Here is a 15721-nt window from a genome sequence, read left to right as displayed (position 1 = left end):
AGATAAATTTCACCGTAGTCACACTGATGTTTGAAGGATTTAGCTATGTGGAAAGATTTTGGATGTCTCCATAAAATAAAAAAAAATTTCGGCATTCACTTATATCCAGTGAATGCTACTTAGTATCTGGGACCATGCTGGCTATACATAACAGTAATTTACTCACACTTTTTCCTTCTCAAGACCCGAACATAACTTGCACTTCACTGAAAACTAAACACATTATAAATGTTTTGAATTTTTTTTATTTTAATAAGAAAATCCTTAAAACTTTAAGGAATAAATATTAATTAGTATATGTTTATTAAACTGACAACCCACGTTCATTTGTTTTTTATTTTAATTTTTTTCAGTAACGTACAAATTATGTCCTGGTCTTGAGAAGGCATGGGGGTTGTCAGCACAACTCGTGTCAATTTTTGCTCGTTTTGAGTATGACTCGGTTATTTGTTGTAATTTCTATTCATTTTGAGTTTCATTTATTTATTGATAGTGATTTGAGGTAGCTTCACGCTTTGAAGATTATTTGACTTTATTTCTGCTCTCTTTTGACCTAAAAGATTTCTTTTCTTTGTCTTTGGAAAAAATATTTCTTTGGAAAACTTATTTTGTGGAAAGAGTTTTTTAGATTAATATGATAAAGTGACGAAGAGTCAAGAACAATAATTGAAAAACAAACAGTCAAGGCTTGTTTTCAACCAGTGAATAAAAAAGGGTCGAAAGATATTTCGGCAAAGACATTGATATTTGATGTGTGTGGGTCGGGGTAGATCCCTCCGATCAGTTTTAATTGATAAAAATGTAACTAGAACTTGAAATTTCCGATAAAATGAGCAGCCTCTAAAGCTTATGTCACCACCCCTTACATAAAAATTTTATATTCCCCTGGGGTATAACTTAGAACGCTTGCGCTGGGCTAAGTTTTTATCGGATGGGTTTGGGGAACAGAGTTTGGGGGGGGTTAGTTGCCCAATGCTCTCTTTTAATCTTTAAAAAATGAACTAGAACTTTCCATTTCCTATCAAATAAGCCCCCTCTGAAGTTTATACGAGCATCCCTTTCATAGGAACCATATTTACCCCCAGGTCATAACTTAAAACCCCTACCCTGGCCCCTAAGGGGTTGTGTCTACACCCGAATTTTGTCATTTGACTTTTGAACTATTTCTTACAAAATGCCTATCTCAAAATTTTTATCAGGTCCATTTGAAGACAAAAAGGCATTTGGAGGTTAATCGTCCTCTGATCACTTTTGATGACTCTTGAAAAGTTAAGAGCTTTTTATTAGCTCTTAACTTTTCAAGAGTCATCAAAAGTGATCAGAGGACGATTAACCTCCAAATGCCTTTTTGTCTTCAAATGGACCTGATAAAAATTTTGAGATAGGCATTTTGTAAGAAATAGTTCAACGTTTTCACTGCACGCATTGGGGATAAAAGGCTTTGGGGGGGGGGATCTATTTGCCCTACGATCACTTTTGACTCTTAAAATTGGCACTAAAATTCTGATTTACCATCAAATGAGCCCCATACGAAGTTATACACTTATCCCTTCCATAAAAACCTTATAAGCCCCAGAGCACAATTTACAATACTTGTGGGTTCTGGAGAGCTGCGTTAACCTTGAAGTTTCTGTTATTTGATCTTGGGTATATGTTGAACAAAATGGCTAAATAATAAAATTGGTTAAGTAAATTTTGGAAAAAAGGGGTTGAGAGAGGGATGCTAATTGCCATCGGATCACTTTTGACTCTTAAAAAGTGAATTAGAACTTTCAATTTCTTCCTTAACCTTAAATGCCCCCGGGGCATAAGCAGTGACCACTCCCTGGGCTCGGGGGGGGGGGGGGACATTTTGAACCCAAAGTTTTGTTAATTTGGGTAAATTCAACGTCCAATCCCTTTTAACTTTTAAAAAGGGCAATTAAACCTCCAATTTCCATTCAAACGAGTCCACTTTGAGTCTGTAAGACCTTCCTTTCAATATGAAATGTCTCTGGGGGAAAAAACAGTTAAATATTGATAAAACATTGGAAACTTATGGCCTTTACTTTAGTCAACGTTATAGCATTGATCCTTTTTTTATTTATTTTTGTTGATTTATTTTAATTAATATTGCAGATCTTTCATATAATTCACAATTTTAAGAGCTATAACCAGGTACGGAGGTAAAATTTTAGCTTAGATGAACATGTATCTAAGAGCAACACATAATTTGAAAAAATAAATAATTTTTTCGGAAATATTAGATATTGGGGAGGGGGAGCTGCAAATTCCAGAAGCCTAAAATTTTGGTGCCAATTGCTTGAAGATCACCTTATTCTGCCTTTTGCCTGATAACCAAATAACAACATATTTTGGTGGAATTCTAAACAAAATACTTTTCTCTATCTTCGAAAGTGTTTAGGTTAGGAAAAATAAAACTTATATCAATCAATATATCAAGGGCCGAAAAAATTCTCCGGGAGGGTACTGCCAATATACTATGTTAACCCATTTCTAGTTTCTAAGTATTAACGAATTTGCCAACTTGACAGGTTCTGCCTAATGGAATTTTAATAAAACAACATTATATCTTCATACTTAATTGCATTTTCTTTTCCACTGGTTTTAGTTTTGAAAATGAGACTGCTGTGATTTTTAAAAGAATTTTAAGCCATATCAATATTTTTTTTTGAATTTAGTAAATGTACATACAGATCTCTGAAAACTCATAAATTCAGATTAAGCATATTTGTGAAACTGAAAATTCTTTTTTGTACTTCATTTAAGCAGAAGATCAATTTTGCAAGGTTCTGCTTTTATAAAACAAAGATTTTCAAAACTTAGCAAACGTCAGTGCTCTATAAAGGGAGAGAGAGTGCAGATATGTAATTCAAAACAAATTTCTGGGACATATTACAGTCTGTAGATCCAGCCCTGAAAGTTTCATTTTACGAAACTAACCACTTTCTGAGATAGCGAAAAGCACCTAATATAGAGTTTTATCCACATTTTTCTGCATTGATAAACCAACTATTGAAGATACTAAGCGAATATTGCCGAAAATCTGCTTTTATACTTAAAAACGGTTACATTATGACATTAAAAAGAAAAAAAAATTAGATTTAAAGTTTCGACACCATAATCACTTTCTGGACCGAAATTTTCAGCAGAGTCATTCGTGTAATATATCGGCAACTTTGTATATACAAATGCCGGCACTTGTCTACTTTGTTTTTGAAGAAGCTGAATATTGCATTAGGTGAAATTTTCTTTTAAAAAGCAATTAAAGTTACAGAAATTTTAACTTCTCAACAATAAAAACCACTTGTTAAGCATATTAGATTTTTAGATCACAGGGTAGGCTAGCCTACCAGTGTAACATCATCCTAGCCCTCCCCCTGTATTTATTAAGGCCTAGGTAGACTAAAATAATATACCTTTTGTTTCCTATGTTCCATAGGAAAGCTCTGTTCCACGTAGCCTTATCATTACACGGCTACGTGGAACAGAGCTTTCCTATGGAACATACGCTCCAAAGGAAAGATTAAATTGATAAAGCATTTTGCTAATTTTCTTATTTTCTTTGTTTTACTGTTTAAACAGTTAATATTAAGGTATTTAAGATATTTTTCCTTCTCTTCTTTTCACCCTGTGACTGGTTTTGTGGAATTTCTTTCTACTTTTTTTTTCTGTTGTGATTGGAAAGGCTTTCATCATGCCTAACCCCCATGATTCAGGGGGATCTGGTGTTCTCATGGGTGAGGACAGTATCATTAGAGTATGGTTGACTAAAACAGGGCAGCCTGGTCTTCATAATCCACCACTGGGTGTAATCATGAAAGGAATTATGTTGTTGAGAAATCAATTTAATGAATGCCAAAAAGATACAATTTTGGTAGAATCCTCAAATGGTTCTAACTGCCTTAAGATCAGAAATCAAGCAGTACTGAACAAGATACTAGCGATAGGGGAGCTAGTTTTGGATAATAACCAATCATTAACATTCTCATGTGAGAAGGATTCCTCAGCTCAAGGCTCTCAGGGATTGCACTCAAACTCCCCCAACGGTTTCATGCCTGAGGGGCTGGTATTCTTTGACAAGGGTATTTTTACAAGTGAAATCTTATTAGATGAACTGATGGATCAAGGTTTCACAAGAGTACGTCCACTTTTTGGTCAACAGACATCTGACAAGATGAATGTTGATGGGTTTATCCTTACTCCTTCACTTGACCTTCCTGAATTTATTTGTATTCTGGGTATGGAAAAAAAAGTCAAGACATATATTCCCCATGTCGTGATCTGCAATCACTGCCAAAGGCATGGCCACACTGCCAAAGTATGTTGCAGTAAACCTAGATGTTCAAGATGTGCCAACAACCATCTAACATCTTCTTGTATTATTAAGAGAGACAATATTACACTATTCAAGTGCCCCAATTGTCTTGGCAACCATCACGCTAAAGACAAAGCATGTCCTGTAACAAAAAATGTTGAAAAGGTTATTGTTAAGGCAGTACAAGAAAAAATCACTATTGGTGCTGCAAAAATAAGTATGCAGATATCCTTAAATCCAACATGCAACTAAATGACACAACTCCAGCTCTTTCTAATGAAGAATTCCCTCCCATTCCATCCCCTGAAAACCCCACTCCTAGCCCATTCATGTCAACTCAACAAACAGTCTTAGAACCCCTAATCAAGAAAATAATTGATGATATCTTGACAGTTAGAATTCCTGAAATGATCAGCTCATTCCTATCCTCAAAATTTAAACAAATTGAAGATTCTATCTCAGGCCGTTTGGAAAAAATGTTTCAAGACTTTAGTTCCTCACATGCACCATCTGATAGAACATTTAAAGATCTCACCTCAAATCATTCTATTTCTGAAGATGATTTGGAATCTCTTGACTCTGTCCCAATCTCTACTTCACCTGTAAAACCAACATCAGAAATCTCCAAAAAACCTTCTCCAGCAAAAAATCAATTCCTTAAAAGAAATGCAAATGCTCTCTCACCTATCTTGAAACAGAAAGCAACTAAAAACAAATGGAAACAATCCTTAATATCAAAGACAGCTAACAGTTTAGAATGAAAATAGTTCAATTTAACACTACAGGTCTACCCATTGATCGTTTGGTTGAGTTAAAAAGATTTTTGGACATTGAATCCCCAGAAATTGTCTGCATCCAAGAATCCCATTTGTCCCCTGGAAGAAATTTTATTATACATCACATAGAAAAGATAGGATCCTAAATTCCTCTTCTCAAAAAGGTGGAGGCCTATTGACTCTTGTGAGAAAGGACTTGATTAGCTCTGTTGTCAATATTGATGTCCAGTCATCAATGGAAATACTAGTTATAAAGGTTGAGATGGATGACCTTCCCCCCTTGTCAGTAGTCAATATCTATATAAATAAACCCTCTTCTTTCAATAACCCAACCTTCAAGAAATTATTAGATCTTTCCCCAAACCAACTAATACTTGGAGATTTCAATCTTCACCATCCCCTGTGGGACTCAACCCACCCTAGAGACCCTCAATCATTGTTGCTCTTGGATTCAATCTCTATCAGTCAGATTTCCCACACACTAATCACACCTAAGAATTTAGGAACTTATGTGCACTCCTCCAATGGTAAAAACTCAACCATTGATCTTTGTTTTGTTGGTAGCAGACTATCTGCTTATAGTAAGGTGTCCAGGTTCCATGACAATCTTGGTAGCCAGCATTACCCACTTATTACAGAACTGTCAAAAAGACCAGTTCTCTCTAAATTTAACATTGCTCCTAGATGGATTTTCAATGATGATAATTGGAAACCATGGGCACTTAAATCGGGGAGTATGGTACCAGCCCTAATTAATGATATAGATGTTTTAAATGAAAATATCACTAAAAGCATCATTGATGCTTCAAATTTATTTTTTAAACTCCAAACACAACTAGTAAAAAATAGGAAAAAAAATGTTCTCTTTTGGAATAATAATTTAGAATCACTAAAACAAAATAAGTGTAATGCTAGAAAAATCTGGCTTTCAGATAAAAGCAACCTTTTCAAAAAAATTGAAATGAGAAAGGCCGAAGCTACTTTTAAGAAACATGTCCTAGCTGAAAGAAAAGCAGCTTGGGAAGATATTTGTGAAAATCAGTTTAATCAGTCAACTCCTTCTAAAACACTTTGGAAAAATTTCAGAAAATTTGCAGGTTATCAGCATAGTGATCAGTCTACTCCAAAGATTAAGTCCAATGGTGGTTCAATTATGTACAAGCCATATGAAGTGGCAGAGTCTTTGAATAGTTATTTTGCAGGTCAATCTTCAAATAGTAACACATATAATAACTCTATGTTTATGGAAGCTCAGTTTCCCCCAGGGTCTGTCACTAATCTTGACAAAGATTTTGATATGGATGTGCTAACTTCTACAATACAGTCTCTAAATGACTCAGCATGGGTGAAGATTTGGTCCACAATAAGATGCTTAGAGCTCTTCCACCGACTTTCTTGGTCCCTCTTCTTTACTTGTTTAACAGATGTTGGGAAAGTGGCACTGTCCCATCTGCTTGGAAGTCTTCTATTCTAGTCCCAATATATAAAGGTAAAGGGGATCGTTCAGACCCAGCTTCATACCGCCCAATTGCCTTAACCTCATGCATTGCTAAACTCTATGAGAAAATGATTAAGCTGAGATTTGAACCCCTTATTGATAATTCTCTTATTGCTGAACAAGCAGGTTTTCGGAAAGGTGGATCAACCCTTGATAACCTAATTCAACTTGATCATGACATTAAGAAAGCTTTTACAAGAAAGAGAGTTGTTTCTGCAGTCTTCTTTGATATTAAGAAAGCTTATGATACATTGGACCCCTTTGCAATCCTAAGACAGGCTCATAAATTTAATGTTGGAAATAATTTCTGGAAGTGGTGCAGGGCAATGCTTTTTAATAGGATTATTAAAACCAGAGTTGGATAGTTGGATCCATATGCTCCTCTGCTAGTACAGTCTCATTAGGTGTTCCCCAAGGAGGAGTTTTGAATCCTCTTCTTTTTAACATACTGATTAATGATATTATTTTGGCTGATATGCCCTCAATAAAGTTTGTCTTATATGCAGATGACTTAGCTCTTTGGACTGAAGGCTCCTCTCCTGAAGCTTGTCAACCCAAGCTCCAGGGAGCAATTGATAAACTGTCAATATGGCTTAATACAAAAAAATCTGGTTTTTTCTATCCCAAAGACCACTGGCATGGTTTTTTCTAGGAAAATTGACCTTAGGCAAGATTGTCTCTCAATTAATCTGACTCTATATAAACAACAAATTCATTTTGCCAGGAATGTCAAATTCCTTGGTATGTGGCTGGATAGTAAGTTAAATTGGAATGTTCATATCTCTCATCTTTGTGATGCACTTGAAAAACGACTGAATTTTATGCGTGCTATTGCTGGGCAAAAGTGGGGAGCTAGCCGAGATAGTCTTCGAAAACTATTCACATCTATAATATATGGAAAGATTGAATATTGTCTCCCTGTCTATTACTCAGCTTCGAAAAAGTTAATTTCTAAAATTGAATCAATAGTTCACCATGGCCTGAGATTAATCACAGGTGCACTAAAAAGTACTCCTATTGCAGCTCTGTTCAATGAGGTTAATATACCTTCTTTAGAAGAAAGATTCTTGAAACTTTCTTCTAATTACTTTATGAAAGTAAATACTAACCAAAACCTCCATGTTCTCAAGGAGTGTCTCATAAATCATACATTTCTCTATGAAAATCGGAAGACATATAGTAGTCCAGCCATTATCAAGTTGGTCTCCTTGCTCAATGGCATAGGTGTTCCTGAAAACCTAATCTTTTCTTGTCAGACCCAGATATCTCCCAACACCCCTAATAGCATTGATAATGTTATAGATATAAAAATCCCTGGCATGGATTGTCCTAAGAATAAAATGAATAGTCTAATCCTTCATCAACTTACACTAGCTAAAATGGTTGAATTTTATAATTGGAAAAAGATATTTACTGATGGATCTGTCTCAAATGATGGGAAGGCATCCATAGGCATTTTTTCTGAGTGGAATGGCTCATCAGTTGGGATTAGAGTTTCAGATGGAATCTCCATTTTCCATGCAGAATGTCTTGCTCTCCAAAAAGCTTTGGATACAGTGCTGGAAGTAGGATCAGGCTCATTTGTTATCTTTTCTGACTCTGAAAGTGTTCTTTCTGATCTAAAAAAGAGGCAAGGAAAAGTTATTCCAATTGTTGTTCATCTACAGGGAAAAATTCAGAAAATAATGTCTTCTGATGGTCTTCAACTGAAAATGGTCTGGGTTCCTTCTCACATAAGGATTAAGGGAAATGAAATTGCTGACAGTATTGCAAAACAGGCTATCCACCACCCAATTATTTGGAAGGTTGCTCTCACTGTAAATGAAACTTCAAAGTTAATAACCTCTGCTGCAAGTTCTATTAGAATTAATAATAGATGTATTGCAACAACAAATATTTATGTTTTGTCTTTTGAGGGGCATTATATCCCACATCACCTTATCCATCCAAATAGGAAAATTGCAAACTCTATTTTCCGTCTGAGAACTGGTCATGCAATGACCAGATCTCGTCAAGCACTATATCATCTTACAGATAGCAAGTCATGCCCTTTTTTTAGGTGTGTAAATATTGATGAAACTATAGATCACATTCTCTCAGAATGCCCTCGTTTCACAACTGAGAGAAATATTCTGATCAGAAAAATTGAATCATTGGGCCTGAAGACGTCCACTTCTCTCGTTTTAGGTTTCACTCGTGTTAGTAAAGATAAGGAGTTAAAAATATTGGAGGCATTGGGAGTTTTTGTGTCTTCAACAAAGATTTTCAACTGGTTGTAATTTTTTTTTTTTTTTTTTTTTTTTTTTTTTTTTTTTTTTTTCATTCACAAGAGTGTGGTGAGAAGAGAAGATGATTTGATTTATTTGATTTGTATGTTCTTTTCGTTTCTGTGATTTTAAGTTTAATTATTGTTTGGTGACGCAGAGGGCGAAAGCCGAGCGTATTTTCTCTACAACAACAACCTTTTGTCTGGTGCTATCTTACTCTTATTTGGCAAATTTGGAGAAATTTCCTTTAATGATCTTTGAATTATGAGAATATACCATTTGATGTCTTCTATTAGCCTGTGCTCTTTTCAAGAATAGGCCAATAATTGTTTTACTTGGAAATCCAGTTTTGAGCCCTTTTCTGACCCTCAGAGGTGTTATTACTAAAATTTTGATTTACACTATCTTGGAAAGGGATGAAGCTAGATAAAATGAAACTTTTGGGGGTCTAAATATTGAATTATAACCTTTAACAAAAGTAAAACAGTTCAAAATAGGGATGAAATCTTTTTATTGACAGTGAACAGATATAAAATTTAACTGGATATTTCAAACACATATAAGTGTTCATCATCAGCAGTAAAACTTTTACTGCTGATGATGTAAATTACTGCAGGAGTTTTACTGCTTATGATGAACACTTATATGTGTTCATAATATCCAGTTAAATTTTATATCTGTTCATTGTCAATAAAAAAGTCTCATCCCTATTTTGAACTGTTTTACTTTTGTCATGGAAAGGCAGTGTGGTCTTCAAAGTTATCTATATAACCTTTAAAATTCTTTGTGTTGTGAAAGTGAAATGTTAGAAGACAGATCATCTGCTTAAATGCAGTACAAGAAAACTGTTTTCAGCTTCACAACTTTGGTTGATCCCAATTTATGAGGTTTCAAAGATCTGCAAGTATATTTTCTACCTCTGGATAGTCCTAGGCCCACATTCTATTGATATGTGGTGAAGCAACCAATAGTTGGCCACTTTGATCACTCAGCACATTTTTTGACATTTTATCTACTATAATTACTCTATTATGCCACCTAGAAAGTTGATTTTTTCACAGTTAGGATTGCCTCTGTTTTCTGAACAAATAGGTCATTAATTTGAATAGTTTTGCTTATACTATGCTACCTATTTTCAAATTTAGCAATAGCTATCAGTTCAGCTAATAAATCAACATATGTTTCTCTTACTGACAAAGATATTATGCAATAATACACAATCTCAGCCAGAGTCTTGCCTTTTCTCAGTCACTTCAAAAAACCTGTTTAGACATTCTTTGCTGAGATCTATGACTCAGGCTCTTTGTCTTGTTATTAGACATTTTAATGTCTTGAATTTTTTTATTTTGAATTGGATTTTCAGAGAGTAAATAGTAGATCCAGGATTTTTTTTTTTTGGGGGGGGGTGTGCATAATAAGTGCTCGATTAAACTTGCAAACAAAGAAATATCCACAATTCAAAGGGAACCTCAACAGTTATGCATTTTAGGTAGGTAGTGGAAATGGTCTAAAGTGCTAAAGAGTTTGGCCTTTATTTTAATACAAACCAGTAAAACTGCTCAATGCATCAGCTCTTTGTCTCAATACATATTAATTTTTAAAAGGTTAAATATTTTTGGATAAATTTAAGAAATTTGTTATTTTAAATTGGATTTTCAGAGAGAAAATACTGGATCCAGGATTTTTTGGGGAGGAAACATAATAGGTTGCTCGGATAAACTCACAATTGGGTAAACAAAGAAAGGTACTACCCAAAGAAATACCCTCAATTTAAAGAGAGCCTCAACAATTATGCATCATGGTAGGCAGTGGAAATGGTCATAAATTTAATCTAAAATCTGGTGAGGGATAAAGTTCTAATGAGTCTGTTGAAACTAAAATGGTAAAAAATATTGTAAAATACCTCGCTCTTTACACTAAAATATAACTTTTGTCCCAATTGGTTAAGAATGACTCCTGAAATACATGGTCCATTTAATAAGAGTAATAAACTTTTTTGAATGTTCTAAAAAAAAAACTTTGGAATAAGGACCATGTGTGTGATTTTCTCTGTATCTCTCTCTCTCTCTCTCTCTCTCTCTCTCTCTCTCTCTCTCTCTCTCTCTCTCTCTCTCTCTCTCTCTCTCTCTCTCTCTCTCTCTCTCTCTCTCTCTCTGTGACAATGTTTCTGTTTGTCACTCCCTCAGAAATAATTACCCTAAGTATTTTTCTGATGGCTCAATGAATTCTGGGATATTTTGACATTAAAATGCACCATTTTGAATCATCTCCCTCTCTAAGTACAAAACAATCAGAAATCCCCATTCTAGAAGTTTAAGTACTTTTTAAGTTTAGGAATTTGTCCATTGCTTACAAACCATGTTTGTTATTGGGAATCATATGGACATTTTTTGCTGGGAATATTTGGTAGGAATAAAATTTTTTGAAAGATATTATATAATTCTTTTACATAGGCTAATTCTTTTTATTTGTCTTTATTCCTCTTTGGATGCACAATTTTATCCAGAGAATGTTGCAATGGAAATTGTCCAGAGGAAATTTTCAGCAAATTGAATGAAATTGTCCAGCAAGATTTTCCCATGAAAAATATGATTAATATCTACCAAGATGCTTCTTGTTATTGTATAGATAGATAGATAGATAAGTTTATTTGAAAAGCCCAAGGGCAATATACACACAAAAATATAAATAAATAAAAAACAAGCAAGGAAATTAAACAACAGTAGAAATTACAAGCATGCACAGAAACAGAATACAATGCAAAAATACTTAATCTAATGACAAAATAAATTAATCATATAAACTTTTTCTTCTTACTAAGGATTTATCTATTTACACTCCCACTCGAAATATTATAGTTGGGTTACTATTTTGTAGAATATTTTCTCAAATGCCTTACTTAAAGCAGGGACAAGCACTATTAAACAATAATTCACATGAGCTTCCAGGTTTCCTTTCTTAAAAAGAGGTATAAACAATGATGTCTTCCAAACGCTTGGCCATTGTCATGAAGTTAACACCTTATTACAAAGAACAATTATTGGCATAAAAAGGTACAAAAGTTCTTAAATAACTTTATTGGTGTACCATCAACACCCACACCAGTACCACTTTTGAAATTCTTAAATACCAACTTAATCTCTTGGCCATTCATATCACCCACTAAATCATAATCGTGTTCCCTCATAAGATATCTAACCGTCTCTGGGATGATATGCTATTGCATATTTGAAACACACTCAATACAAGTAACCTAGCTTCGATTCTTATCTTTCTGGTCTTATCCCTTTAAAACTAAAACCTGTCATTGGATCTCAAATTGCAATTTAAAAGTCTATTCAATCTTCAGTCAAAGCGCTTTACCTAAGTTAATGGGCTTTAGGTAAACAAACTTGTGTCCCTAGATGAGACTATATAGCCTAAAAAGAAGCTTGGGTTTGTTTATTTTAATTTTAATACCATTTAAGGCATGCTGGGGTGAGGGATTGCCAAAAGAAACCTTAAAAAACAAATAAAAGCTACGTTTGTGTATTTTTAATATGTCTTTTTGTATTGGAGATCTCCAATACATTGAAATGGAAATTTCAATGTATTCAAATTCAATTCAATTTCCATTGAAATGGAAATCTCCGCCATACACAGTTTTAGGCTCTCTCCTTGTTTCTGGGGCAGATTCATGGATGATGTGATTTGCATTTGGAAACACGGTTTAGAGTCTTTAGACGTTTCCCATAAACATTTAAATAGTTTTGACAAAAACGTAAAATTTACAGTGGAGTTTGAAGAAGATGAAAAAGTATCTTTTCTGGATATCTTATTGATTAAAAGTGAGTTCCATTTACTTTTTTCAGTATATACAAAGCCTACTCACAGTGATAGGTATTTGAACTTTCACTTGTGCCACCCTATTTCAGTGAAACGAGGGGTTGTGATTGCACTGGTGGATAGAGCTTTCAGAATTTGTTCCAGGCTATAGAAATTAAAAAAAAACCATATATTTGCTAATATTTCAATAAATAGAGACACAGGGAATTTAAATATTGACCCAATTTATGGTGTTCTTTTGAAAAATGAGCCAATATTCAATAAAGGAGTTAAAATTTTACGCAATCACCAGGGGACAAGATTAGCTACTAGACCAAAAAGAGTTGCTTCAATATTATCTTACAGGAGGATTATTTCGCAACAGAATAATTAACTAAGTTTCAACTTTCATAATTTTTCCTCAGTTGCTCTTTGATTCTCATTGAAGTAACTCAAATAGCTGCTTTTCCCTACATTTGAGCCAATATTGAATATTGGCTCATTTTTCAAAAGAACACCATAAATTGGGTCAATATTTAAATTCCCTGTGTCTCTATTTATTGAAATATTAGCAAATATATGTTTTTTTTTTAATTTCTATAGCCTCCCTTGCCCACTGAGAAAAACCTCTATCATTAAAAACAGCTGTAGCCTCATCAAATTGTATAAAATGTTTGGGATAAAAGAATGTAAGTTCAGCTAGAGCTGAAACAAAAGTTTCCAGAGGCTTTCTTAATTGTAGGGTTTTTTCTATTGAGTTGTGATGCTCAATAAATCTTTCAGTAAATTGTTGGTGAGTTCTACCAATATAAAACTTTCCACAGGAACAAGGAATTTTATACACCCCACTAACTAAATTTCCCCAGGTTAAATCCTTCCCAGAATTAAGAAAGCTACCTAATGGTCTCACTGATTGGAAACAAGTATCAACGTTATGTTTACCTAAAATTCTTTTAAGCATCTCTCCCAAAGTAGGTACATAAGGTAAAGAAATGAAACTTTTCGGTAAGTTTAATTCTGTGCACTGTGAAACCCCAATAACCCTATTGTTGTGTTTAATGCATCTATTTTTTATTATTTTATCAATGAATTTAATCGGGTAGCTATTACAAAATGAAACATCCCTCAAATACAACAATTCAGAATCTAAAAACTCCCTGGAACAAATTCTGAAAGCTCTATCCACCAGTGCAATCACAACCCCTCATTTCACTGAAATAGGGCGGCACGAGTGAAAGTTCAAATACCTATCACTGTAAGTAGGTTTTGTATATACTGAAAAAAGTAAATGGAACTCACTTTTAATCAATAAGATATCCCGAAAAGGTACTTTTTCATCTTCTTCAAACTCCACTGTAAATTTTACGTTTTCGTCAAAACTATTTAAATGTTTATGGGAAACGTCTAAAGACTCTAAACCGTGTTTCCAAATGCAAACCACATCAGCCATGAATCTGCCCCAGAAACAAGGAGAGAGCCTAAAACTATGTATGGCGGAGGTTTCCATTTCAATGGAAATTGAATTGAATTTGAATACATTGAAATTTCCATTTCACTGTATTGAAGGTCTCCAATACAAAAAGACGTATTAAAAATACACAAACGTAGCTTTTATTTGTTTTTTAAGGTTTCTTTTGGCAACCCCTCGCCCCAGCATGCCTTAAATGGTATTAAAATTAAAATAAACAAACCCAAGTTTCTTTTTAGGCTATATAGTCTCATCTAGGGACACAAGTTTGTAAACCTAAAGCCCATTAACTTAGGTAAAGTGCTTTGACTGAAAATTGAATAGACTTTGAAAAGCTGTAACAAAGGGTATTGAAATACTTTTCATTTTTAATTTATAAAAAATAAATTTGAACTTGATTTTTTAGTTCTCAGCTTACTATGTTTTATGATGTTTCAATAAGTATCTGGTTACATGGATAGCTCGCCTTTATTGATAGTTCTGTTGGTGAAAGCTGGCAAAATTGATTAAGAAAGGCAGCATACACCTCTTATGCATACCTCAGGTACTTAGGCATCAATTTCCTAGTTATTGCCATTGGGTCTATGCAAGTTAGTATTGCATGGGGTCCAAAATGATCTTGTGCTGCCACCCGATCATCCTTTGTCCATACCCACTCTTTTTCAGTCCTATCCTGGCCCTGGCTAAGCTGTAGCATGCAACATTTTGTCCAATGGTTATGAATATTGAGAATCAAGGGTTGTCAATTATTTGTATAAACAAAGAAGGTTAAGAAGGTTGACGTGTAGTGTACAGTGTTGTGACAAGTATCAAATATTAAGTACGTTCAATTTTGGTACTTAAGTATCAAGTATTAAGTACCAGACCACAACTATACTTAAGCAGTAATTGAGTTTTAAGTACAGAACTTGTACTTCAGTAGTACTTCAAGTACTACTTTAAGTACCACTATACTAGCACCATTTCTAGCTCAGTCATCTCTAGTTATATAATGGAAATAAAATACAGTCATATAATAAAGGCATTATGCAGTTTAAATAAATAATTAAACACCACAAAAGACAGTAGAGCTCCACTTCTTTGAACGTTAGTTAGTTTTAAACATTACCAGTGCCACACGTATCCACTGACGAAAGTTAACAGTCTATTAAAGTAACTAATTACAGGATTCTAGGCAGTTCTAGGAATTCTTCAATGGTTTTTTCTTCTATTTCCATTTAGTCCAAACTGCACCGTACTAGGTCAAGAAACATTGAAGGAAGTGTAGCCTCCCTTGCTCAAGGTTAATGATTTGTCTTCTGGTGGAAATGCTGGTACTGGGAATATGCTTTTAGCACTGCTAAGCACTCAAGCTTTTGGTCTCCTAGCAAATTCCTTTGTGGAGACCAAATGGATCCTCCAGTTAAAAAAAGTCTTTCAACAGGAGCTGAAGATGGCAATACACAGTTGTATTGTCGAAAAACTTGCTGCACATGAGGGTAATCCTTAAGAACGCAAAGGTCCCTTCGTTTGTCTCCTAGAAACTGCAAAACCTCTATATTCACTTTGTTAAGTGCAGAGTTAGACTGCAATGAATTGCTCTCATCTTCT

At 34.3% G+C, this 15721-nt stretch overlaps 1 protein-coding gene across 1 annotated transcript in view; it reads left to right on the top strand.

Annotated features, from left to right (window-relative positions):
• The first annotated feature begins 3194 nt into the window (after positions 1-3194).
• The window catches only part of LOC136026038 (transcription factor IIIB 90 kDa subunit-like), a 56116-nt gene continuing 43589 nt past the window's right edge, over positions 3195-15721 (top strand). The window contains exon 1 of the mRNA XM_065702198.1: positions 3195-3241. The gene's annotated coding sequence lies outside the window, so the exon portion shown is untranslated. The remainder of the gene's footprint in view (positions 3242-15721) is intronic.

The sequence above is a fragment of the Artemia franciscana genome, chromosome 4, assembly GCF_032884065.1.
Source record: "Artemia franciscana chromosome 4, ASM3288406v1, whole genome shotgun sequence".
NCBI classification, from domain to species: domain Eukaryota; kingdom Metazoa; phylum Arthropoda; class Branchiopoda; order Anostraca; family Artemiidae; genus Artemia; species Artemia franciscana.
The sequence above is the reverse complement of the archived record's forward strand: the minus strand, read 5'-3'. Positions and strand labels throughout refer to the sequence as shown.